At 46.3% G+C, this 24,869-nt stretch overlaps 1 protein-coding gene and 1 long non-coding RNA gene across 3 annotated transcripts in view; one reads left to right on the forward strand and one right to left on the reverse strand.

Moving 5' to 3' along the window:
• Positions 1–11,525, reverse strand: part of PXYLP1 (2-phosphoxylose phosphatase 1) — a 73,173-nt gene extending 61,648 nt beyond the window's left edge. Inside the window, exon 1 of one of the 2 annotated variants that reach the window (XM_045503469.1) lies at positions 11,399–11,525. The gene's annotated coding sequence lies outside the window, so the exon portion shown is untranslated. Of the gene's footprint in view, positions 1–10,847; positions 10,971–11,398 lie in introns of those variants that run through there. The other variant, XM_045503470.1, reaches the window with a different exon arrangement.
• A 56-nt stretch (positions 11,526–11,581) lies between these two features.
• Positions 11,582–24,011, forward strand: LOC123611486. The gene is made up of 3 exons (XR_006718698.1): positions 11,582–11,753; positions 23,013–23,154; positions 23,643–24,011. It is a non-coding gene; the product is annotated as an uncharacterized LOC123611486 (long non-coding RNA).
• The last annotated feature ends 858 nt before the right edge of the window (positions 24,012–24,869 follow it).

A 24,869-nucleotide genomic window follows, 5' to 3' on the forward strand; every position in this document is an offset into this window, starting at 1 on the left:
CATGACTGATTAAATCGTTGGCCATTGACAACTGATTTGACCTCCGACCCCTCTCCCCTCCCTGGAGGTCTGGGGATGGGACTGAAAGTTCCAACCTTCTAATCACAGGCTGGTTCTCCTGGCAACCGGTCCCCATCCTTAGTTACCTGGGGGCTTTCAAAAACCATCACTTCATTAACATAACAAAAGACACCTTCTTGGGTCCCAGCACAGTTTAGGGGGTCTGCACCAGAAACAGGGATGAACAAACATATATTTCTTATTATAAATCACATCACAGGTAGTAACGATCCTCCTTTTCTCATTTTATTACTATATATTCCCTACAGCCTTTAGCACCAAGAAGGCACCCAGTAGACACCATGGGGCTGGTGGAGTTTCCTTCTATGGACTGAGATTTCCCTACCTGGAAACACAATGCCATACATTCAGCCCTGGGCTTAGACTAGCACAAAAGTTCCTCTCTGCATCCCACTCCCTAGCACCGTCAATTCCACCATAACGAACAGGGCTGGGTAGAGAGAAAGAAGGAAACCACCCTGGGGCCATTCGTCACAATGAAGGCAGCTGACAGCCCGGCTGAACCCTGGCACAGCCCCCATTTCCTCGGGGAATTGAGCAGACCTGCCTGCTGGTGACAACAGTTCCCTTCTCAGGTGGTGCTCATGTAGTCCTCGCCTGGAGGGACACCCTCGTGGACCGTGGAGCAGTATCCAATGGGCCCGTAGAGGTGACCCGGCCTCTCCCAACAGGCCAGCCCACGGCAAGGGCAAACCTCACTTAGATTTCAGTGTGTTTACAGGGTGGGTAACAGACACAGCTAGGCCATATTCTGAGCCAAGTAGCCAGAAGTATTGGTAGGAGTTGAAAGGAGAGGGAAAAAAATCGTAAACCAACTTGAGGACCTCATCCTTGGGGCTCCGAGAAAGCGCTCCGTCAAAAATCCAGCTGGCGTATATACCTTGATATGTAATGACAGTTTCGACTTTCCTCACCGACTACACGCTGGTGTTCTGGTGCCAGCCTCTATTTCCATGGCCTGAGTAATGCCCGGGCACAGGACCAGAAATGAATCGGAAACAGAGGGACGGGGCAGCATAGGCGAACAGCACAATCAGTGGGCCCACATCCTACTCAGCCTGCAACAGCAAACCTTTCAGGGCAGCGGCTGGGACAGCAGCCAAGCCCACCTCGGATTCCCACCCACCCTCCCCTACAGCCTCATTCCCTCTTCCAGCCCAGACCCTGAGCTCCCTTGGGGCTGCGACCTTATCTGCCTCGGTCACCACTCTCTGTTAAATGAGTAAATGACCACAGTGCTGGACCCGAACTCTGGCGCACTGGACTTACCGTTCTCCCCCAACCGCCACAGGCCCCTTCTCATAATTCAGTGTCTGTGCCCACTCGCTTGGCCCAAGTGCCTTCTTGACCTGGTTAACTCCTACTCATCCTTAAATGCAGCGCAAAAGGCAGCTCCTCCTAGAAGCTTTCCCTGACCCCAATGCTAGGTGAGGCCCCCCAGTATTGGGCGACCACAGCCCTCCCATCATATGCGTCAACACACAGGCTCAGGTCAGCCTTCCCTGCCTACTGCTTGCAGGGCTGGGCGAACACAGAGCTGAGGAAGCAGCAGGTGGCTCAGTAGGTGTGTGTGGGAAGAAAAGAAGGGAGGCAGTAAAGAAGGGCACCAAGAAAGATACTGTGGATGGAGAAACACGTGTCACAGAAACCCACCACGAATGGAACAGGAACAAAACACTTTAACTCAGTAGGTAAGTGGGTCATTTATTAATGTTTACAGAGAAAAACTAGCAGGAAGTGGCTGGGAAAAGATTTCTCAAATCATTTGAGTGGGAAGCAGGGGTCACTCTGTGCTGCATCCCTTGCTCCCTTCCGGATGTGGGTGGGCTAGGCTGGGGGCTGAAGAGGAACAGAAACTTTGGAAGGCTAGGTGAGTGGGGGTACTTGAAAGGCTCGCTGGCAAGAAGGTCTCAAAGGCTCAGAGCTCCTCTGGCCTAGGGGTGCTGAATCCCATTTCCAGTGGGGGTAATCTTCAACTGCTGAGGGGGATCAATTATGACTCATTCCCTTAAAGCTGTTAAGAACAGGCCTGGGGTCAAGAAACAGGGATAATGAGGACCTTCTATTGTTCTGGTCCAGTTCCGAAAGGTAGGAACAGAAGCAGGGATTTAAGACAGATGATCTGGAAATGAAGACTATTTTGGGAGGTAGCCTTCTTAGCACACTATTTCCTTCTAGGACAGACAACCCTAGTTGTCCCTCAATATTCATGCCTTCTTCCTTGCTAAGAGAATTCTGATTTGGGCGGGGGTGGGAGGGACAGTGTGGCAGAGACTGCCAGCTAATCATAAAACCCAACTCCTCTTCTTCCTAGGCACTGGACCACATTCCCCAGCCTCTCTTCCAGGAGGTGTGGCCATGTGTCTGAGCCCCTGCCAATGGAATATCACTGGAATTAATTCACCACCTCCAAGCTTGGCCCATAAAATTCTCCCACACACCATCCTCCAGGCTCCCTCCTCTTCTGATTGATGTAAACAAGCATGGCAGAATTAAGAGCCTGGGTCCCTTAATCACCTGTTGGAAGAGAACTCCCCACTAATTAGGAACAGCCATTTTGGATTTTGTGTCAGCAAAAAGTAAATGTCTACCATATTTGAGTCTTTAAGCATATTTGGGTTATTTGTTTAGCAGTGAGCCCACCCAACTATTCTTGGCAACAGTGTGCCCTGCTAAATAGTCACATGGCCCTTTAAACTGGGACTGGTCATGTGACACGTGAAATGTCAGGGGAAGTCTGCTCAGTGTTCTGGGGAAAACGTCTGCTTTCCTGATCAAAGGTACCAGTGTGGCTGGCGCCTCCTTCCTGCCGCAGTCATCTCACCATCATGAAGGACAGGCCAAGAAAATAACAGAAATGTCAGTCCAGACAGACATCAGCTGTTGAAACTAATGCTAGCAACCACCTACATTTGGACATCTTGTTACATGAAAGAAAGAAACCATTATATGCTTAAACCACTAAAGTAGGACTTTCTGTTACTTGCAGCTAAAAGCAAACCTGACTGATTTGCAACCAGCCAATCCTTCATTCACCCAACTTTTACTGAGGCATATTCCATGCAAGTCCTTGTGCTCAGGGCTGAAGAGTCAGAGAGACGTGCTGGATGTGAGCCCCGGCCTCCAGGAGCTCCCTGTCAAGCTGAGGAGACAGGTCCGTGCAAAGACAATCTGCACGCAGTGGGAAAAGATGCTAGGACGGCACGCAGTGTCCCAGGGGAGTGTGAGCATTGAGTGGTGGGTAGGCACTGGGGCAAAGCGTCCCCAACTCCCTTTCTGGCATTCAGCACACAGAGAAAACACTCCTTGAGCTAAAAAGCCAGTAAAAAAGAACCTGTTCTGTTCAGCCAAGCCAACTGCAATTACTTACTGTACGTTGAGTTGTTAAACACCATCAATTAATGCAGCTGTTCCAAGATAATCAGCAGTCATTAGAGCAAGATGCACCAATAAAAAATCATATGCTACTAACATGGAAATTAGATGAACCAAGAACGAGGCAGACGTACCTGCATCTTCCTGCCTGACATTAGCATCTCCTGAAATACGCCTTTCTCAAAGACAACAGTTATTTTTCACCTTGAAGACGGAGCCAACAACAAGAAAAAAAATCAACTGTCAGTGCGATGACCTTCAACCATAAATATCCAAGCTCTGATTTTCAGGTCAAGGTTTCCATTAGGTACTGTGATGGAGACAGACAAACTGGTGACAAAAGATGACCCCATCTGGGAAATCGTGAGGCAACCAAGACCAGAAAAGTTAGAGCACCCGGGGAACCACATGGAAACTAAAGACAGGTTCCCCTCTGCTTAACTCAGTTCTGCCTGCATACAAATAAATGGCTTTTAAAAGTGAATGACATTTTTGTCATTTCTTTATTTTCCAAGCATGGGGCAAGTATTTAAAAAAAAAAAAAAAATGACAAAATCTCCCTGACTTCAAATTCCAGTAGTTCAAAAACAAATAAAAGCAGGCTCCTCGGGGCGCCTGGGTGGCGCAGTCGGTTAAGCGTCCGACTTCAGCCAGGTCACGATCTCGCGGTCCATGAGTTCGAGCCCCGCGTCGGGCTCTGGGCTGATGGCTCAGAGCCTGGAGCCTGTTTCCGATTCTGTGTTACCCTCTCTCGCTGCCCCTCCCCCGTTCATGCTCTGTCTCTCTCTGTCCCAAAAATAAATAAAAACGTTGAAAAAAAAAAAAACAAAACAAAAAAACAGGCTCCTCACTAAGAGAGCTATTAGGTTTCCAGTCCGACAGGCAACACATTAACACGAAGTGCTCCAGTGTGAAGCCAAGGCTGTAGCAATCACATTCACACAAGGCAGAGGCGCTCAAGTTCCTGAGGCAGCGATCATGGGCTCTCCAGTCCACAGTCCATGGCTAGAGGCCTGCGCCAGGCCGTGATGGCAGGCGCTAGCTAGCTGGGCAGGCTTCCACGTGGGAGTTTCTTTGCAGGACACACAGAGCAAGTGAGGATTTCCATTCTCCAGAACCAGTTATTAAATCCAAGCCTATCAATACAGTCCCCCAGAGATCTTCATGTCCAGAAGGTTCTGACTATGGCAGATACAGGAAGCATGATGGTCTGGCCTTCTGCCTCAGTGCAAATCCCCCGGCCACCCTTAAGCAGCCGTGCTATTGCTCACTCAGAATTGGGTCTCTCACAGTACTGGGGAGGCTTTTAGGGCTGCTGAAACACCAGTCTGAACCAGTGGTCAGGGCAGTATGCTGTCCACCAGGACCAAGAGCAGTGCCGGCAAAGCAGGTGAGTAAATACTGAGTTTACAGTCTCTTATCACACTTCCCACTAACAACCTGAGGCCAAGAGTGATAGTTAAAACATTAACAACCAACATGTGCTTGTGAATCGCGGGCATATCTTAAACAGCGGGCAAGGCAACATCACACCTGAGTGTACCCGATCAAGATAATAAGCTCCACCCCCTGCCATGGTCAACCCTTCATAGGCCTGCCCTAGGCCCTCATGATCATAATAGGTGGCAAAGAGGCAGGTGAGCGTCTGGGAAATGTCTGCACTACCATTCAGGTCCTTCACTGTGAACTTAAGCATCAAGTCCTCTGTTCCACTGGGACAGGCTATGTGTGTCTTGTCCATTCTCCTGTATCCATCAACTTGGTGAGGTTGGTTGGCACCAAAAACATATTTTTAAGGAATGAGTGAATGGTAATAACAGCTACCATTTTTTTACTTTTAAAAAATGTATTTATTTTTAAATGTTTATTTCTCTTTTTTCGGAGGGGGTGGGGGGGAGAAGACAGATGATCCCAAGCGGGCTTTGCCCTGACACCACAGAGCCTAATGCGAGGCTCAAACTCACAAACCAGAAGATCATGACCCGAGCCTAAGTTTAACGTTTAACCGACTGAGCCACCCAAGTGCCCCAACAGCTAACATTTTTAAAGCATATCATGTGCTAGGCACCGTTCCAAGTCCTTGTCATGTACGAACTCATTTTAGCCTCACAATAGCATCTCAATTTTTATCATCATGTCAATTTTACAAATGAAGAAACTGAGACACAGAGTAGTTAAGTAACTTGTCCAAGTGTACAAGACTAGTAATGACAGATCCAGGATTCCAAGCCAGAATGGCTTCAGAGTCTATACTCTTCACTACTGTACTATGCTGAATACACAGGTCTTCAGGTACTCTAGTACTGGGAAGTCATCAGCAGAGAACCTCTTACGTCCACAAACCCTGAGAAATCCTTCCAGGAGGTTTCTGGTAGTGCTGATCACATGCTGGTTGTGTCTGTTTGACCTGCAGAACATTTTAAAGAAAGCCAATACCCACTTTTACCCCTAAGCAGGAGACTACTTGTAATTTTCAAATAACTATGTAGTCACATTTGGTTATCAAGCAACTGTAGCAGAAATACCTAAGTTTACATAATATTTCTCTTTTCAAGAGTTCTACATTCTAGGAGAAGCCTTTTGAAACACCCTGTGGTCCTGTTTCCTCATCTCTAAGATCCCAGACTTGCTGGAAGGACTTAAGATCACAGGCTCAGTTGCCTATTTATATGGTAAGGTACTGGGGCACCTGGGTGGCTCAGTCAGTTGAGCATCTGACTTCGGCTCAGGTCATGATCTCGTGGTTCGGGAGTACGAGCCCCGCGTCGGGCTCTGTGCTGACAGCTCAGAGGCTGGAGCCTGTTTCAGATTCTGTGCCCCATCCCCACTTGTGTTCTGTCTCCCTTTCAAAAATGAATAAACATAAAAAAAATTTTTATATGGTAAGGTACTGCATAAGCATAATAATGTATGATCATAATATTAAATATTTAATTAAATATTTCAACAAAATGACTGACTAAAGTTTCTATACTTATCTATACTCATTAAAATTCTATACTTGCTTATACTTCTATAGAAATTCCTATTTATACCTCTGTACATTTTAGTAACAATGTTTAAAATTTAACAGTTTATTTCTGTAAGACTGTGTCCCTCCTTTATTATTTTTGAGTTTCCAGACATTTCTACCATAATAACATTCTTCCACCTTAATCCAACTGCTTCTTTCATTTTAGAAGCATAAAGAGTTAACAAGGCAGTAACATGTTTTATTCTAACTTCAGATTCTTCCATATTAGATGACAAAATTAGCAAGCAAGAGCTTCATTTTATTTTATAGTTTATTTTATAGTTTAAAAGCTCAAAATGATATGGCTGTATCTCTGAAGGCCTAAAGTTTGGTACGGGATCCAAGAATGAGGTAGTTCTAGGAAAGTAAGCTATGGTTTTGTTAGTGGGAAAGACACAGGTCTCCTACTAATTGAGTGGTAGGACAAATAGTATTCTAACTATTTGTAAATTTGGTGTAAATTATGACTCTAATCACAAACAAGCAGAGAGGAGGGGAAGGGGGTGTCAAAACCAGGTGCAATAATTTTCATCTTAGTTTGTTTTTTAAAGCTCTGGTTTCCATGCTATTGATTACAGCTCTCTCTGAGGAAGTCGGTTACACACAGAGGCCCAGAGTGGTAAGCACATGACAAAAGGATGCCCCATAATAGAGAAACATCAATGTATAAGTTGGGGAGGCAAGTGGGCAAACATAAACAGAATTTTAAAGTTCCTCGTTGCTACTACTAGATGTTTGAGTCACCCCAATTCTACCTCAGGGTACCAGCACAGAGGCAGCTCCCCGAGGTTTGCAGTACAGAAGGATGAGACTGGGCAAGGAGAGGAGGAGGGAGGGACAAAGGAAGGGAGGGCAGGTGCATGGATGACCCAGCCCAGAGCACACACTGAAAGCTACCCCTGGCTGCAGGAACTACTCCTCAAGGCCCCTCCAAGTTTTTCAATGCCTTTTTCAATCACTTATCTACATCCATGCTCCTGGGACTGCTCCTCTCTTCATCACTGATTGAACCGTAACCTTCCAAAAGCCCGGGGTTTCCCTAACCAAGGCCCAAGAACCTTCACAGCAGCTTTCTGGGGGTGGAGGCTAGCAGGCTGGAGTCTGTGGTCCAGTTAAATAATCCTGACCCTCCTGCCTTTGGAACTCAGAGCAGACTCCGCAATTCATTCCCGGTTCACAGGTGCCTCCTCATGCGTGGCTGCCTTCCAGGATCTGCAGGTTGGGGGGGAGGGGGGCTTCAGCAGGCCCTGTTCCATCTGCCAGGCTGCCCAGCAGGTTCAAGAAGGGTGCTTTGGCGGGGGGGGGGGGGGGGGGCGCGCCTGGGTGGCTCAGTCAGTTGAGGGGCCATCTTTGGCTCAGGTCATGAACTTGAGGTTCATGAGTTTGAGCCCCACATTGGGCTCAATGCAGTCAGCGCCAAAGCTGTCAGTGCAGACCTTGCTTGGGATCCTCTGTTCCCAGCCAACCCCCCACCCCCTGCCCTTCCCTTCACGCGCACATGCTCTCTCAAAAATAAAATAAAAACATTTAAAAAAAAAAGGTCCCTGGAAGGCTGCTTCTGTCAAAAGGCCCACCATCCTACCAGAAAGCAGCTGTTGCCTCTTCTTCACCCCTAAGTGCAGCACACAGACTCTGCCAGCTGCTTCTCCTTTGCCACTCTCTTGGGCTCTCTCCCTCAGCATCGCAGGTGTGAGGTGACTCCCCAGGGCCAACCCCAGCTTAATGTCACTCAAGCCATTTCCAAAGGGGCCCAGCGCAACCCTCATTCAAAAACTTAAAATAGCTCTGCACTCTCACTGTGCTAAGTCCAGCTCTCAGCTGTCCTTCAAGGCTTTCTGGAAAGGTGAACAGTGAGCCCAACAAATCGTATTTCAGGCTACTGTGAGCTATTTTTCCTATCTCAGTGACTCTGCTCCTACTGGTAACCCCTATCCCAGAATGTGGGCATACATCCTTATCCACCAACCAAAAGCCCTGTCCCAAGGCAATGCCCTGGGGCTGAAGTCTACCCCTGCTGTTTTTCCAGGACCCTGAATATTCTCCCATCCTTCTCCTTACCCACCTTGAGAGTAGGCACCACCGCCCTCTCTCTCCCTCCTTCCCTGTCTCACTCACAAACCGCAGGCATTAATTAAACCTCCTCTAAAAAACAGATTTTTCATCTTCAGCGGCAGGAATTCTGGGTAGGAGCCAGACTTGGAGACTGAGACAGTCTGGGGAAGAAAGATAAGCCCATGACAACCCTTAACCCGTGGGCAGTGCCGGTTCCCACATCCAAGTAACATGCTGAATGGCAGCCTTGCGGGATTCCTGAAAAAAGGTGGCACGGGGCATTCCCACCCCCTCCGCCTCTGGTCGTATTCTTCAGGGCCGGCCTTTGACAGAGGAAGAAGAGCTGGACTTTGCTGACCTGTCGGTGGGTAACAGCCACCTCCAACAAACAGAAACCCCATCCTAAACCACCAGCCCCAAAAGAGCCACAAACCACATTGCCAGAAACCTATAAGAAGCACTGCTCCCAGCTCTCCACGGGAAAGTTGGGGTGAACAGTACCCACTGGACTAAAGATGGTGCAATCTGAAGCGGCCGGCAGGGCTCTTCAAGCACTGCTTGGTCTCCCTGAGTGCTCCTTCCCATTACAGACATGGATGAGAGATGCGGCGGGGGGAGCTTCAGTCACAACTCAGGGCCCTACAGGTTAAGTTGCGAGGGCCTCACCCCTCAGCAAACAGCCTTAGCTCCCCAGAGTGCCCATCACCCCCTCACCCCAATTCTAGGCTGAGGACAGCTGATTTCCTTCACGGAAATTCTGGAGTCCCCACTGAGGTTAGAGACCCAGCTATCAGAGCCTGACCCATAAACCGAGTGCTCTGCTCCCAAATAAACACAAAAAGGAGTCTGTCTCCAGTGACAGGATGCATTTTTTAAAAAACTGATGAATTTAAGGACAATATTTTGAAAACAGTGCAGCACAATGGAAAAACAAGAGTTATGGACTCAGCCTAGATTCAAGAGGGGGATCCATTTTGTTTACTAGAGAAAACACCGAGTACCTATCACTTAGAGGGTGCCAGGCTGCGTGCTGACAGAGATGGTTCCCCGCTGAAGGCATTCCTGGCTAGTGGGGCATCTGACAGTCAACAACTCACCACTGAACGGCATGATGAGGACTAAGAAGGTGCCCTCAGCAATTTGTGGGCACTTAGAGGGAGCCTACCGAGCCCCAGTGTGACCTTGGGCTAATTACTCATTAATTCACTCTTCAATGCTGAAAGGATATTGAGCTAATTACTATTCAGGCCAATCAATAGAAAAACAACAACAACAACAACAACAACTTATGGATACTGCAAGTTTCACAAATGCTCAGAGCCTTAGGCTTCAGAGACCCAGTGACCCATCCTGTCCCTGGTGCCCCACAGCAGCCTCCCAAGCATCAGTGAGGGTGGACTGGCCAGGAGTTAATTCCTGAAAGAGAAGTATCCCCTATATGTCCTTTCTCTGAAATACGCAATTAATTTAAAACAAGACTTAAGGAAAGCCAGGAGAAGGGATGCGGGCAGATTCAGGCACTGGCTTTTCAGGCTGTAACCAGTGCATCTCCACCCCTCTCTAGGGAACACGAGGCTTTTCAAACCATCTGCTTTGAACTCTCTTCCCACAGATGTCCAGGCTGAGCACCAACACCTCCAAGGAGAAGGAACTGTTGCCAAGCTCCGTTTGCAGTCATGTCACGTTTGTAAGCCTAGGCTGGGCATGGTCTGCTCTATACTCGGGTTCACCGGGGGCCCTCCGCATCATAGGCAACAAATGTCCCCAAGTTATGAAGCCCTCTTGAGGCTCCCTTGGCCATCCACCCCACGCTTCCCCATTTGCACCGATCTAATTTCACATCTCTCCTGATTTTACTTTTTGAAAGCCTACAAAGCATCCTTGCCTTCCCACGAAGGCACTGGCCACTCAGGCGGTGAGAGCCTCGCTCCCCGGGGGGACCCCTTTCAGCCTCCGAACGCCCAGCGAAGCGGGAAAATATGGCTCCACGTCCTCCTGCACCGCTAATCCTTGAACCATCCACAGGTACAACTTGAAAGACCGCTGCTGCCACAAAGAAAGCAACCTGCTCTAAGCCAATTCCATTTCTGGTGTGTGACAAAGCCGGCTTCGTTATTAGATCGCTCCAGACGAGCAAAAGCAAGGCCGTGGGATCTGGAGCACGCAGCCCCAACCTTAGCACCCAGGCACGCCAGCCCGCGCGCGGGGCGGTCCCGGTCCCTCGGCGGGGCCCCGGGACTCCCGCAGGCGCCGGGCGCAGGCGGCTGCGGGGATGCCAGCCTCACCCCCGAGAAAGGCCGCGGAGAAGTTGCCGCCGCCTTCTCACCTGGAGACCAGCAGGTTCGAAGCGCCGCGGGAACCGGGATCCTGGGAGGTCCAGCTGGGGCTGGAATTAGACGCAGGAGCGCGGGCGCCGGGCGGGAGCTGGTTGGAGGGGCGGGGACGCGGTGGAGGAAGGCGGGGCCGGAGGGGCGCGGGGCTGGAGGTGGAGTAGCCCGAGGCAGCGGGTTTGAGGGAGGTGGGGGCTCGGGAGACGGCGCCGGAATCCTTGGCAGAGTTAGAGGGTGCTGAGGCTTGGAGACAGGGGGCGGCGGGGCGGAGGCCGGGGTGGCCTGGGGGAGAAACAGCGAGTCGGGGGCTGGGGTTTGGGGAAGGAGCGGGAATGGAGAAGGAAGCTCAGTCGGGGGGTTCAGACCCGGTGCTCTGAAGCCCGCCCCAGCCCCTCTCTCCCACCAGAGACTCAGTCCCGTCATCCCGGCCTGGGCGCGTCCCGAGGATCCCCTCGGGCTCTCAACCCTGGGGCTCCTGCCCGCTTCGAGCCTCCGCGCCGCTCAGCCCAAAAGACAAGCAGCCGGGCCCCGGACCATTCCCACTCACCGTCCATGGTCCCGGCCCGGCTCCGGCCCCGGCTCCGTCGCTGCGCGCCCGGTTCGGCGCTCGCCGCCTGCTCAGCCCTTTTCGGGGGGGAGGCGAGGGCTGCGTGCACCGACCTCGGGGCAGCACAGCATGCCGCAGCGCCCCCTGCTGGCCCCGCCCCACGCCGGGCTCGGCCCGCCCCGCGCCGGGCGCCCTCGAGCTCCGCCCCGGAGACGCCGATGCGGGGCGGCCCCGGCGGGGAGAAGCGCGCGGAAGGGGTTGCGGAGGGGATGCTGACCCTGGAGGGCCAAAGAGCCCCCAGAGACAGGCCAGTCCATCAAGCTTCCGGCGTGCCTAAGCCACGGTCACGGCCACCGTGAGTGTACTGGGACCGCAGCCACATGCACACAGAGTCGCCGCGCGCCTCACAAAGCCGGACTTGGGATCAGACTACGCGGACGCACGCCTAGCCCGGGGTACACAGACTCGCCCCGGGTCCTAGTGTGGGTGCTTTTGGGCCTTGTGCCTGGCTAGGCACCGCCCCGATCCCGGTACTGGGTTGGGCACGCGTGTTTGGGATCCTCCACCGCCGGGTCACTGCTGACGCGTGGACCCAAACCCACGGTTCTCGCCACCATGCCCCCGCCTCGTTCAGCCTTCCTCACGTTTCTCTTCCGGCACCGACCACATCCGGCCCTGTAGGTCAACTCTAGACCTGCGGCTGCTGGGTCTCAGGATGGCCTGCAGGCGTCCCGCAAGGCCTCTCTCTCACCCTCTCCCGACCCCGCGGCTTCCTAGGAGCGAGCTACTTGAAACTGATCTGTAACGCGCTGTTAGCCTCAAGGCATGCGGTTGAACTTGATGTGATAATGCATTCGTGGGGTCATTTCTTCCAACGCTGGCTTCCAGCTGGAGGGAATTTCTACACGATTTCTCTGTGGGTGATGATCTCACCAACTGTGACTGTCAGGCTTTTGGTGTCAATGACCCCTGTATGCCCTAGCATAACTGGCCTTGAGCAAAATAGACACTGCTGTTTAACTATTTACTTTTGAGATGCACTTTCTGGAGGAGCTCATCACTTCACCTCTTCTTTCACTCGTGTATTGAGGGCTCCTAAATCCACAGTACACCCAGATACCTTACCCATGTTTCTGCCTGCTCTCTGGTTTTCTGCTTAGAACTTCCTATCTCACATCAGCACTTCCTGCACCAAAGTCTTCTGTTCCAAGCTCTCAACCCCATCTACCCGTGTGGTCTCACCTTTCCATTCCCCTAGCCACTTAGGATGCCTTCCTCCCCTGAAGGCATTCTTCTCACCCTAGTCCCGTGATGCCCTGCTGTCCTGAGCTCCTTCCTGCCCCCACTGACACAACCCCTCCCAGTCATGAACCCGGGAGCGTGTACTGCTCACCACAAAATCTTTTCACTGTGCCTTCTCGCTCTCCTCTGGCTCTCAGCCCACGCATTCCACCTAACACTTCTCCTTTGGTCTACAGGCTCCTCCTTCTGACTGTCCTCCCACTGATTCCAGGCTCCACCTCTTTGCTGGCGCTGCCTCTCTATACCTTACTTGGGTTAGAGCCCTTTCTGCTGTCAATGACAGATAATGCAATTCTCACTTGCTTAAACAAAGAAAGACTTTGGTTGACTTATGCGAATGAAAAGCCCAGGGCACTTCTGCCTCGTGTCTGGATTTATTTCCAGAGACTAAAGACTCCAGAGACTCTTCATCAGTCAGCTTTGCTTCTTTCCACAAGGAGACCCCAGCAGCCCGAGGCTCACAACCTCACAGCCGCAAGTCCGGCAGAGAAATAGCTTCTCTTTGCCAGCCATACCAACAAGCCCTGGGCCTGACTCCGATTGCCAGGAGTCGGTCACCTGTCCATCCTGTTCTCCCAGCCACTGTGGGAAGTTGGTTTCCTCTCTCTTTCAGCTACCTTCTCACCCCCCACAGGGAACATGTGGGTGCTTCTGGATGCTTTCTTTGTCACAGGAGGACTAAGGGTGAGTCGGGCATCTTCCAGAGCCATTTCCCATTAAATATGTCACACAACCACTTCACTTTGTTACAGCCCTCCTGTGTTGGCACAGGGCATTCTGGGGCACAGTTCCAAACAAGAAGTGGGCACTGGCTCTCTTCGCTTTCAGCTTTCTTCTCAACCTGCTGGGATTTCTGTTGTACTCTACCCCTTTCTAGGCCAAGACATGGCACAGAGGTGGCTTCGGGCCCCTCAGGGAACTGGGCATCATACTCTTCCCTAGACCCATCCTCTCCAGTCTCTTTGCTCCCATTGCCATTTCCCTGAGGGCTTCTATGCTATCTTCCATTCTGGAGGAGGTATCCCCCTCCTTGTCCCTATGGACTTTAGGTTCAGAGTGGTATCCACGCTGCCCTGCTTCTAGGACAATAACACCTCATGGCTGAGCCACAAGGAAGAAGGGTCTATAAGGAAAGAAAAAGAAAAGGCTCCTATGGGAAAAAAAATATATATATATGGGGAAGCATCCCAAGACTACTATCCCCATTAAACCTCTTTCCTCTGTGGCTATTGAGGAGATAAGATGTCATCAGCCTGAAGCTGTCAGTGGTCATCTAGCCAGCACCTAGGGAGGCTGTGCCAGAAACTTAGCTGACACAGAGGGAGGCAGAATTGAGAGACAGGTGGATTTCTGTCATGCCTGAAACCAGGACCTGGATTTGTCAAGTACATTGTTCAATAAATCCCCTACTTCCCCCAAACAAATTAGAATTGGGTTTTTTTCTGTCACTGGCAAGCAAGAGAGTCCTGAGTACTACAAGCCCATAGCACAGTGCGTGGCACATTGGTTCCTGTGCCACAATAGGAACTGTCACCATCATTATTCATCTGATAGAGGAACAAGTGATACCCATCGATGACCGTAAAACAGAGTAGAAATGAAAACGTGCAGTGCCATCAGCTCACAACCTTGGTCTCAGCTTCTTTTCTCAGCCTGTTCCTTTGTCCTTTCCACACACATTTTGGCCTCCGGGGAAACTATCAAAATTCAGTGAAAGCTGAACCCATGCAACCTATACAAACAGTCCCAGGCTCACCCAAGTTATGAATATTCTGCTAGGCAGCTGCCATTTGCTGCCATTTCACACAATCAATCCCTGCCTAGACCGGGAGCAGCTGGGAGCAGGTGGCCATCTTCAATTCAGTTTCAATTCATTAAGCAAAAATTGAACAAATATTTGTCCAGCCTTCTTTGTCTTGCACTGCAGACTTAGAGAAACAATGGGCCACTGCCTCACCCAATGGAACCCTAGGACAGGAGGCAGACAAGTTGTGGAGAGCAGAAACCGATGTAACATAATACCAGGGAGTCCTCTAGAGGAGGAGGTAGTGTGGTTTGTTTGCACCAGGTTCCAAGTTCCAAAGGTCTGCTGCCTGCAATCCTGCCTGACAACAGAATTATACATCCACACAAAATATTTCATTTGTGCCCACCATAATATCTAAGTTATAAATACTATTTATAAATTCCACTTGTCATGGGTTTTGGTTTTCTGATTATTAAAGGAGTGCCCATTCACTGTAGAAACTTGGGAAAAAATACGCAGTACACAAAAATAAGCATTAAGATAAAAATGATGCATAATATATTTTATTATTACAGTCCAGAATATCAAACTAAGCTATAAAGAGAGAAGATTGCCCCATGCAAGTTTCCACCTCACTGCTGGCAACCCTGGGGCCTCAGGAGATAAATATCTTACAGAAGGCTGAAGGTTATTTCAGGGGTTCTTGCAAAAATGTACTCTCCCTATAACACATGCATATTTTGAAAAAATGCAGTGGGAGCCTCTCAGCTTCAGGGTGGTCTGTTCTCTATTATTTATGTATGCATGATTCATTTTACTTACCACCAGCTGCCATCCCTTCTCCCCACCACAGTTTTTATTACATAAGCCCCTTCCCCTCCTGAGAGCAACTAGGGAGGGCAAATTCATTTTACCGTCTATCTGGTTAAAATTTAATCAGAGAGGCAAATCTGGAAGAACAGAACACAAATGACCACGTTAAATAAAACTAAGAGATGGCTCTGAACCTGACCTAGAGCCAAAAAAGATCAGAAAGAACCGAAGTAATTTGCTGAATCACAGATCTAAATATTCATTGTCGTCCTCTAAATTCTGAGCTCAACTAAAAGAGGTTTCTAAGAAAAAAGAGACAGACAAGCACTGGATGAACTCACACGAATCCCATTTAGAAATCCTAAAGGGACAACAAAAGATTCTGGCAATCTATTTCATCTGCCACAGTACCTGGCACATACTTTATGAATATTGGATGGATGGATGAAGGGACCTACAGTCCCTCCCTCTCAGTTAGAAGCCAATCAGAAAGGGGGCAAGAGCAAGTGGGAACCTGGTGGACCTTTCTGCAGTTTCATGGCCTCTTGGGAGACCAGAACTGGGGTTCATGTTCATGAGAGAGGTGGGACCCACTTAACACTCCAGACTTCCAGTTAGGACCCAAAACAGAAAAGATAGAAGCTAGAAAACTTTAAAATGCCAAAAGAAAGTCATTGCCAATGCAGTATTCTGTGCCCAGAGGAAACGGGACAGAGGACAGTCAGCTTGTCCAAAATCAATCGTAGTGAGATAAGGGGAGATCCAGGACTAGAACCGGGGCTTCCTCAAAATTGCAGGGCCCTTTTCACTGAACTAAGATGTTTTCTTTCCTATCTCTCTATTTTTTAAACCACTGCATGAAAAGGAAACAAATTCAGTATTATCCAGAGAGGAGCTGAACAAATTTATCTTCTAGTGAGTTTGAATTTTTTCGGAAATTGCATTCCAAAGCCCATTGGGGTCACCCATACTCTCAGTGTACTCAGGTTACTTACATTTTTTAACCCAGGCTCAGATGACCTGGGTTCTGAGATTCTTTGCCTCCAGCCCAGACCTCTGTTGTGCAGCAGACAAGAACATCCAACTGCTTGCTCACAAACTCCATCATGTTAAAACTGAACACTTTGATGTTTAACGTGGTGTTTCTCATCTTAGGGAATTGTACATAACCCACCTTCCCTAGTCTGGAAACCAGAGATTGGGAGACATCTCTCTCTCCCTCAACCCCCACATCTACCTTTCCCAACTCTTGTTAATCATACCCTGTGTAAATATTCCCCCAGTTTGCCCCCTTTGGTTCTCCCCATCACCGCCATCGTCCAAACAAATGATCTACTCTCTATCACAAGAGAGTAGCTTGCATTTTCTAGAATTTTATATAAATGCAATCACACAGAATGCGTCCTTTTTGTTTTGTTGCTGGCTTTTTTCACTCAGCATAATTAGTTTGACATTCATCCATTCTGATGTATCGATTTGTTCTTTTTCTTGCTGAATATTATTCCGTTAAAAAAAATTATTCCATTTTAGGAGCACCTGAGTGGCTCAGTCAGTTAAGCGTCTGACTTCAGCTCAGGTCATGATCTCATGATTCATGAGTTCGAGCCCCCAATTGGGCCCTGTGCTAACAGCTCAGAGCCTGGAGCCTGCTTCCGATTCTGTGTCTCCCTCCCTCTCTCTCTCTCTCTCTCTCTCTGCCCCTCCCCCCTCTCAAAAATAAATAAATAAACATTTTTAAAAATCTTTAAAAAGAAAAAGGAAGTTATTCCGTTTTAAAGATATACCACAGTTTGCTTATCGGTTCACCTGTTGATGGACATCTGGGTTGTTCCCAGTTTGGGCTATTCCAAATGAACCTGCTATGGACATTTGTGTACAAGACTTGGTACTTGTCCTAGTGAGCACATGCTTTTGTCGCTTTTAGGTAACTATCTATGAGTGGCATGGCTGGGTTATCGGGTAGGCATATGTTAAATTTTTTTAAAGACTTTATTTTTAAGTAATCTCCACACCCAACGTGGGACTTTAATTTACAACCCCGAGATCAAGGGTCGCATGCTCTACTGACTGAGCCAGTCAGGTGCCCCTATGTTTAACATTTTAAGAAACTGCCAAGTTGTTTTCTAGAGTGAATATATCATTTTGCATTCTCTCAGGCAGTGTATGAAAATTCCTGTTGCTCCATATCCTTACACCTGATACATATGGTCAGTACTTTAAATTTTATCCATTCTGGTGGGTGTGTGGTAGTATCTCACTGTGGTCTAAATATGTGTATTTCACTACTGTTTAATGATGGTGAGCATCTTTGCATGTGCTTATTTGCCATCTGTATATCTTCCTTGGTGAAGTATCTGTTCAAACCTTTTAACTATTTAATTGGGTTGTCAATATTATTATTATTGAGTCGTGAGTGTTCTTTATATATTTTAGACACAAGTCTTTGTCAGACGTCCGCTGCGCAAATAATTTCTCCCAGCCTGTTTGCATTTTTATTTTCATGACAATGTTTTTTTAAGGTGTTTTTTCCCCCCTTTGGAGGGTGGAGAGAGGCAGAGCCCGATGTGGGGCTCAAACTCACAAACTCTGAGATCATGAGTTGAGCTGAAATCCAGAGTTTGACACTTAACCCACTGAGCCACCCAGATGCCCCACAATGTTTTTTGAAGAGCAAAATTTTTAACATTGATGAAGCTTAATTTGTTGATTTTTGACTTCTACAGTTCTTGACTTTTGTGTTCTCTTTAAGAAATCTTTGCCAAACCCAGCAGCAGTAGGATTTTCTTATAACTTCTCCAGAAGTTTTAGCTCTTATATTTAGGTCTATGATCCATTTCAAGTTAATTTTTGTATAGAGTGTGAGGTCAGGGTGGAGGTCCAAGTTTTTGCGTATGATTTCCAGTTGTTTTGTCATCATATGTAGACATCATCCTTTCCCTGTTGATTTGCCTGGGCACCTTTGTTGCAAATCAATTGGTTTATATGTCCTTGTGTCTTCGTGACCCCTCTACTCTGTTCCATTAATCTATATGTCTATCTTTATGGCAATACCACATCGTCTTTATTATAGTGGCTTTATAATAAATCATAATACCAGGTAGCACAAACTTCTGATTTTGTTCTTCTTTTTCAGAATCGTGTTGTTTTAGGTCGTTCACATTTCCACATAAATTTTAGAATCATCTTGTGAATTTCTACAAAACACTTGCTGGGAATTTGATTGGGATTGCAACAAATCTATAGATCACTTTGGGAAAGTTAAAGAACATAACAATATTAAGTCTTCTGAAATATGTACACCCTATATTTCTATTTGTTTCGGTCTTCTTTACTTTCTCTTACAATGTTTTATTGTTTTCATTGTACAGGTATTACACATTTTTTGAAGTTTATTTATTTATTTTGAGAGAGGTAGAGAAAGAATGCCAAGCAGGCTCTGTGCTGACAGCCCGATGTGGGGATCGAACGCTTGAACTGTGAGATCATGATCTGAGCCAAAATCAAGAGTCGGATGCTTAATCGACTGAGCCACCCAGCCTCCCCCAGGTGTTACACATTTTTTAAAAAATTTATCCCCAGTGGTTCCATATTTTTGACGCTGTTATAAATGGTGTTGTTTAAAAAATGTCCAAATGTTCATTGGTAGTTGATATAAATACAATTGATTTTTATATATTGCTCTTGTATCCTGCAAACTTGCTAATCTCATTTATTAGCTCTAACAGCTTTTTGGTAGATCCATTTAAGATTTTCTATGGAGAGGATTATGTCATGTGTGAATCAAGACAGTTTTTCTTCTTCCTTTCCAACTCTATGCTTTTTAAATCTCTTGTTCTTACTGTACTGGTTTAAACTTCTAGTAAAATGCTAAACAAGAGGAGTGGAAATATTTATGATTTTAAAGGGTTTTTGAGTCTTTCACCATTAAGTATGATGTTAGCTAGGGGCTTTTCATAGTTTCCTTTTTATCAGGGTGAAGATGTTCCCTTCTATTTCTAATTTGCTGAGAGTTGTTGCCAATAATGGATGTTGGATTCTATCAGATTCTTTTTATCCATCTGTTGAGATGACCATACAATTTTTTCTCTCTTCTCTGTTAATATAGTGAATTATACTTTTTTTTTAAAGGGAGAGAAAGGAAAAGTGGGGAAAAGAGACAGGGAGAGAGAGAGAGAGAGAGAGAGAGAGAGAGAGTGAGAGAGAATCTCAAGTAGGCTCCACACTCAGCATGGAAACTGATGTGGGGCTCCATCCCACAACCCTAGAATCATGACCTGAGCCAAAATCAAGAGTCAGATGCTCAACCAACTGAGCCACCCAGGTGCCCCTATACTCATTATTTTTAAATGTTAAACCAACCTTGGGTTCCTGGGATAATATCCACTTGATCATGATACATTATCCTTTTAATACATTGCTGAATTTGATTAGCTAAAATTTTGTTTTAAATGTTTGCATCTGGGGCACCTAGGTGGCTCAGTCGGTTGAGCATCCGACTTTGGCTCAGGTCATGATCTCACAGTTTGTGAGCTCGAGCCCCACATTGGGCTTGCTGCTGTCAGTGCAGAGCCTGTTTTAGATTCTCTGTCCCCCCCTCTCTCTCTGCCCCTTTCCTTCTCATTCTCTCTCTCTCAAAAATAAATAAATGTTTAAAAATTTTAAAAAATTAAATGTTTGCCATCTATGTTCATGAGTGATATTAATAATTTTCTTGTGAAATAATTTTCTGTTTCTGATGTCAGGCCAATGCTGGCTTCATAGAATGAATTGGGAAGTGTTTGTTCCTATTTTGGTTTCTGGAAAATTTTGTGTAAAACAGGTGTTATTCCTTCCTTAAATATTTGGTAGATATCACTATGAAAGCCATGTAGATCTAGAGTTTCTTTTATGGGATTTTTTTTAACCATGAATTTGATTTCATAAGTAGATATGACTGTGCAAAATATCTATTCTTTTCCAGTGAGATTCAGTAGTTTGTGTCTTTGAAGTAATTTGTCAATTTCATCTAAGTTGTCAAAAATATTAGCATAAAGCTGTTCACAATATTCCCTTCATATCTTTTTAATATCTGTAGGATCTGTAATGATTTCTCCTCTCTCATTCCTGTTGTTGGTAGTTTGTTTCTGTATTTTGTCTGTCTCTTCTCTCTGCTAGAGTTTATCAATATTATTGAGCATTTCAAAAATGATCTTTTGCTTTCATTGGTTTTCTCTTGGTTTTCTGTTTTATTCATTTCTACTCTTACACTTATTATTTACTTTCTTATTTACTTTGCTCCTTTTCCCTCTGATTACTTAAGGTAAAATTTTAGGTCTCTGATTTAAGACTTTCCTTATATTCTAATACAGGCTTTTAGTGGCACAAATTTCCTTTTAATCATTGCTTTAACTGTGTTTCACAAATTCTGATGTGTTGTTTTCATTCATATTCCGTTCAAAATACTTTCTGATTGTTCTTTGAGCCATGGGTTATTTAATAGTCTGTTTCATTTCCGAATATGTGGGGATTTTCCAGCTATATTTCTGTTATTGAATTCTAATTTTACTCCATTGTGGTCAGAGAATCTACTTTGTAGGCTTTGATTCTTAAGAAATTTATTGGGACCTATTTATGGCCCATAATATAGTTTAACTTGATAATGTTCTGGAAAAGAATGTCCCTACTGCTGTTGCTGTGTAGAGTGTCCTATAAATATGAATTAAGTCAAGCTGATTGACTGAATTAAGTCAGCTGATTTCCAATCCTCACTGATTTTCTATTTGTTCTATCACTTATTAAAAAAATTTTTTTTAATGTTTATTTAGTTTTGAGAGACAGAAAGAGAGATAGAACCTGAGTGAGGAAGGGGTAGAGAGAGAGGGAGACACAGAATCTGAAGCAGGGTCCAGGCTCTGAGCTGTCAGCACAGAGCCCAACACGGGGCTCAAATCCACAAACCGTGAGATCATGACCTGAGCCGAAGTTGGACACTTAACCGACTGAGCCACCCAGGCGCCCCTGTTCTATCACTTATTGAATAAGCGGTTGCATCTACCATAATTACATACTTGTTTCTTTCTCCTTTCACTTCTATTAATTTTTACTTCGTGTATTTTTAAGCTGTTATTAGATACATACATGTTTTGGATTGTTATGGGTACTTGATAGATTGTCCCTTTATTATGAAAACACTTTCTCTATCCCTTCAAATATTCTTTGATCTGAAATCTACTTCATCTGATATTAACACAACCACTCCAGCTTTCTTTTGGTTAGTATGGTACATCCTTTTCTATCCTTTTTCCTTTAATCTATTGATGTCTTTATATTTAAAGTAGGTTTTTGGTAAGCATCATAAAGTTGTATGTTCCTTTTTTATTCAATCTGACATTCTGCCTTCTGTTTGAAGTGTTTAAACTATTTTAATTTAATGAGATTAATAATTTGGTTGGGTTTAATGCTACCATTTTACTATTTGCTTTTTATTTGTACCATTCCATTTTTTGTTTCTTCATCTTGCCAATTGAGTATGGAGCTGCTCCCTCACTGCACAGAGCATCCAACATATTCTCACACATCTTACAGGAAGCAAAACAGTTCTGACTTGTTCCTTCCTCCCCTGCCCCCTTCTCCCTATCCATCATACCTGGCTTCAACACCTTATCCCATTCCTTTGGACCCTTCCTGGGTTGAAAAATTATCCAAAGTCGAAAAGTTGAGTTGAGCCATAGGTTGGGGTGGGAAGCAGGCCTGGGATCACTGGGGTGCTTTCTACTGTCCTGGATTTCCTTTGGAAGAGTGAGAGGCTGGTATAATAGCAGTGTGGAGGGGTTGGCAAAGAATAGAGTGGTTGCAGGAAGGCTTCAATTCTCATTCATTCATTTGTTGAGTGTAGGGCATACCCAGCACTGTGTTGAGCACCTCTAAGACAACAGTAGGTCATCACTGCCCGAGCAGGTTCAAAGGCCTGTCTGGTCAAACAAGCAACAGATCACAATGTGATCACTGCAGGTTCACCAAGAAGAAATGTAATCCTATTTCATGTAAGGGATGAAAGTAATGGCTAGAGAGGTCCTGTGGCATGCCCAAGGTGACCCAGCAATTTGGAGTTAGAGTTTATATAAAATTAAGACCCAGGGCAGGTTTTCACCCACTGTCTTAGGCCTCTCATCCATGCAGCCCAACCCTGCACACCAAGAATCCCCTCACAGGTCAGAACTGTCCAATGTGCACATCATGACATCACGGTTCTTCACCGTTTAAGTCCCAGGTCCTTGAGCAGGGTCTGTCCCACCCAGAGCTCAGTCCCACATGGCTCCTTCTGCCTGGAGGGGCTGGAACTTGTCATGCAGTGGACACATCAATCCTTCAGACAGCAATGTCTCTGAATCCTCCAGAGTGCCGTGCATGTGCCTGGCAATCAATAAACGTCTGCTGATCAAGTCTCTGTTAATGAATGGCGACGACTTCATCAGTGAATATTGATGGACTTGAGACTCCAGCTCACTCTGGATGATAAGCCAGGGCTTTTGCCAAAGGAGACAGAAAAGGATTCCCAGTAAGCTGGATGTGTTCCAATTCCCTACATGGACAAATCTGTAATCGACTCAGGGGAAGTGGGGCTCTCTCTGTTGTCATGGCGATTCTTAAAAAAAGACTTCTTTAACAGCATGCCAGACATCAAGACTCTGAAGTAATGGCCCTTTTAAAACAGAATCATATTAATAATATCTACCTTACTGAACAATATATTTCTTTGTTTCTTTTTATTAGATGCATTATTAACTTGGCTAGCAGCAAGACCTCATAAATGCAAAGTAACCATTCAAGGACACCACTTCCAGCTTGTAATGTATAAGGATGCAACTGACCAATTCCAGGGATCCTTGTGGATAAGGAATAAACTCTGTGAATGGTGAGTTTCAGATTATAGATTCTTGAAGGATCTGGGTTGTGTGTGGGTCACTTCTCTTGGGTGAATCTTCAAAGCCTGGGGCAGCTCATGCAGGCAAGCAGACCAGGCTGGTCACAGAACATCAGAGGGAAGTTGGGAAAAGGATAAGTAAATTTCACAGAAGTTCTACATTGTGCAAGAAATAAATTGCAAGAATCTTGAATCTTACAGCTTTCCTTCCCCAGTGTCAATTTGTACATTGGATTAAAAATATTCAGTGTTTATTGAGCAAGTAATGTGGCAGATAGACTCTAAAATAGTCCCCAATGATCTCCACCTCCTAGTATTCATACCCTTGTATAACCCCCTCACTTTGAATGTGAGCAGGACTTGTGAGTTGCTTTTAATCAATATGGCAAAGGTGACAAGACGATGCTTCTGTGATTATATTACATAACACGTAACTTCTGTTTTGCTAACTGACTCTTTCCCTTGACACTTTGATGAAGCAAGATGCCATATTGTGAGCTAAGCTGTGGATAGACCCTCTGGCAAGCAACTGAGGGCAGACTCCAGACAATACCCAGAAAGGAACTGAAACTCTGAGTCCAACAACCCAAAGGAACTGAATCCTCCCAACAACCATATGAGCTTGGAGGTAGATTCTTCCCCAATCAGATCTTCAGATAAGAATCCAACTCCTAGCCAACTCCTTAATTGCAGCCTCATGAGAAGTCCCAAAGCAGAGGACTCCGCTAAGCCATGCCTGGATTCTTGATTCACACAAACTCTGAGGTAATAGATGTGTGTTGTTTTAAGCCACTACCTTTGTGTATGCAGCAACAGATAACTAATAAAAACACCTGCTGATGTTCTAAGTGCCATGTACACCCCAGTGAAAAAGACAGACAATTCTCTGCCTTTGTGGATATTCCTTCCTAGTTGAGGAGACACATAATAAATAAATTAATAAGTTATTGCCATGGAGAGAAAAAAATCAGGGTGAGGGACTAGAACAGGAGGTGGATGGTATTTTAAACATTTTTTTTTAAAGTAATCTCTATACCGCATGTGAGGCTTGAACTCACAACCCCGAGATCAAGAGCCACATGCTCCACCAACGGAACCAGCCAGGAGCCCCATGGATGGTATTTTAGATGGGGCTGGTGAAGAAAGTTCTCTGTGCAGAGAAAGCATTTGATCAGAGAACTGAAGAAGTGGGAATATCAGGAGGAAGAGCATGCCAGGCAGAAGGAATGGCAAGTCCCAAGGTCCTGGGGTGGGATCAAGTTTGGCAAGTCGAATCCCTTGGTAGAAGGGTTATTGTAAGAGCTGAGCTTAATGGTTGGGATGGTTGGATCACAGGTAGCCCTGCAGGTTGTGGGCAGGGCTTGCTCAAACGTGCCATGTGAGTGGAGGTGCCAGAGCCTTCTGAGCAGGTGAGTGACATGATCTGACCTGTGAGAGTCTCTGTGGAAGGTTGATTCTCTTCTAATACATACAACACGAATTGCATGAAGCTACACAGAGCCTGGAGAGTCACAAAGGGCCTCTCATCTATTTTTCCTTTGGGGATTCTTCTAGAAACCTTGTAAAGTAGATGGGGTAGGTACAGAAATTCCTCCTCAGTTTTGCATCCCTCTAGTTCAAAATGCTGAACTACGTGGCTGGACATCTGAGTCCTTTTTTCACGATCAGGAACCATTACAATGGAGGCAGAACGAACGGTGAGTCAC

Source organism: Leopardus geoffroyi, chromosome C2 (genome assembly GCF_018350155.1).
Source record: "Leopardus geoffroyi isolate Oge1 chromosome C2, O.geoffroyi_Oge1_pat1.0, whole genome shotgun sequence".
Taxonomy (NCBI): Eukaryota; Metazoa; Chordata; class Mammalia; order Carnivora; family Felidae; genus Leopardus; species Leopardus geoffroyi.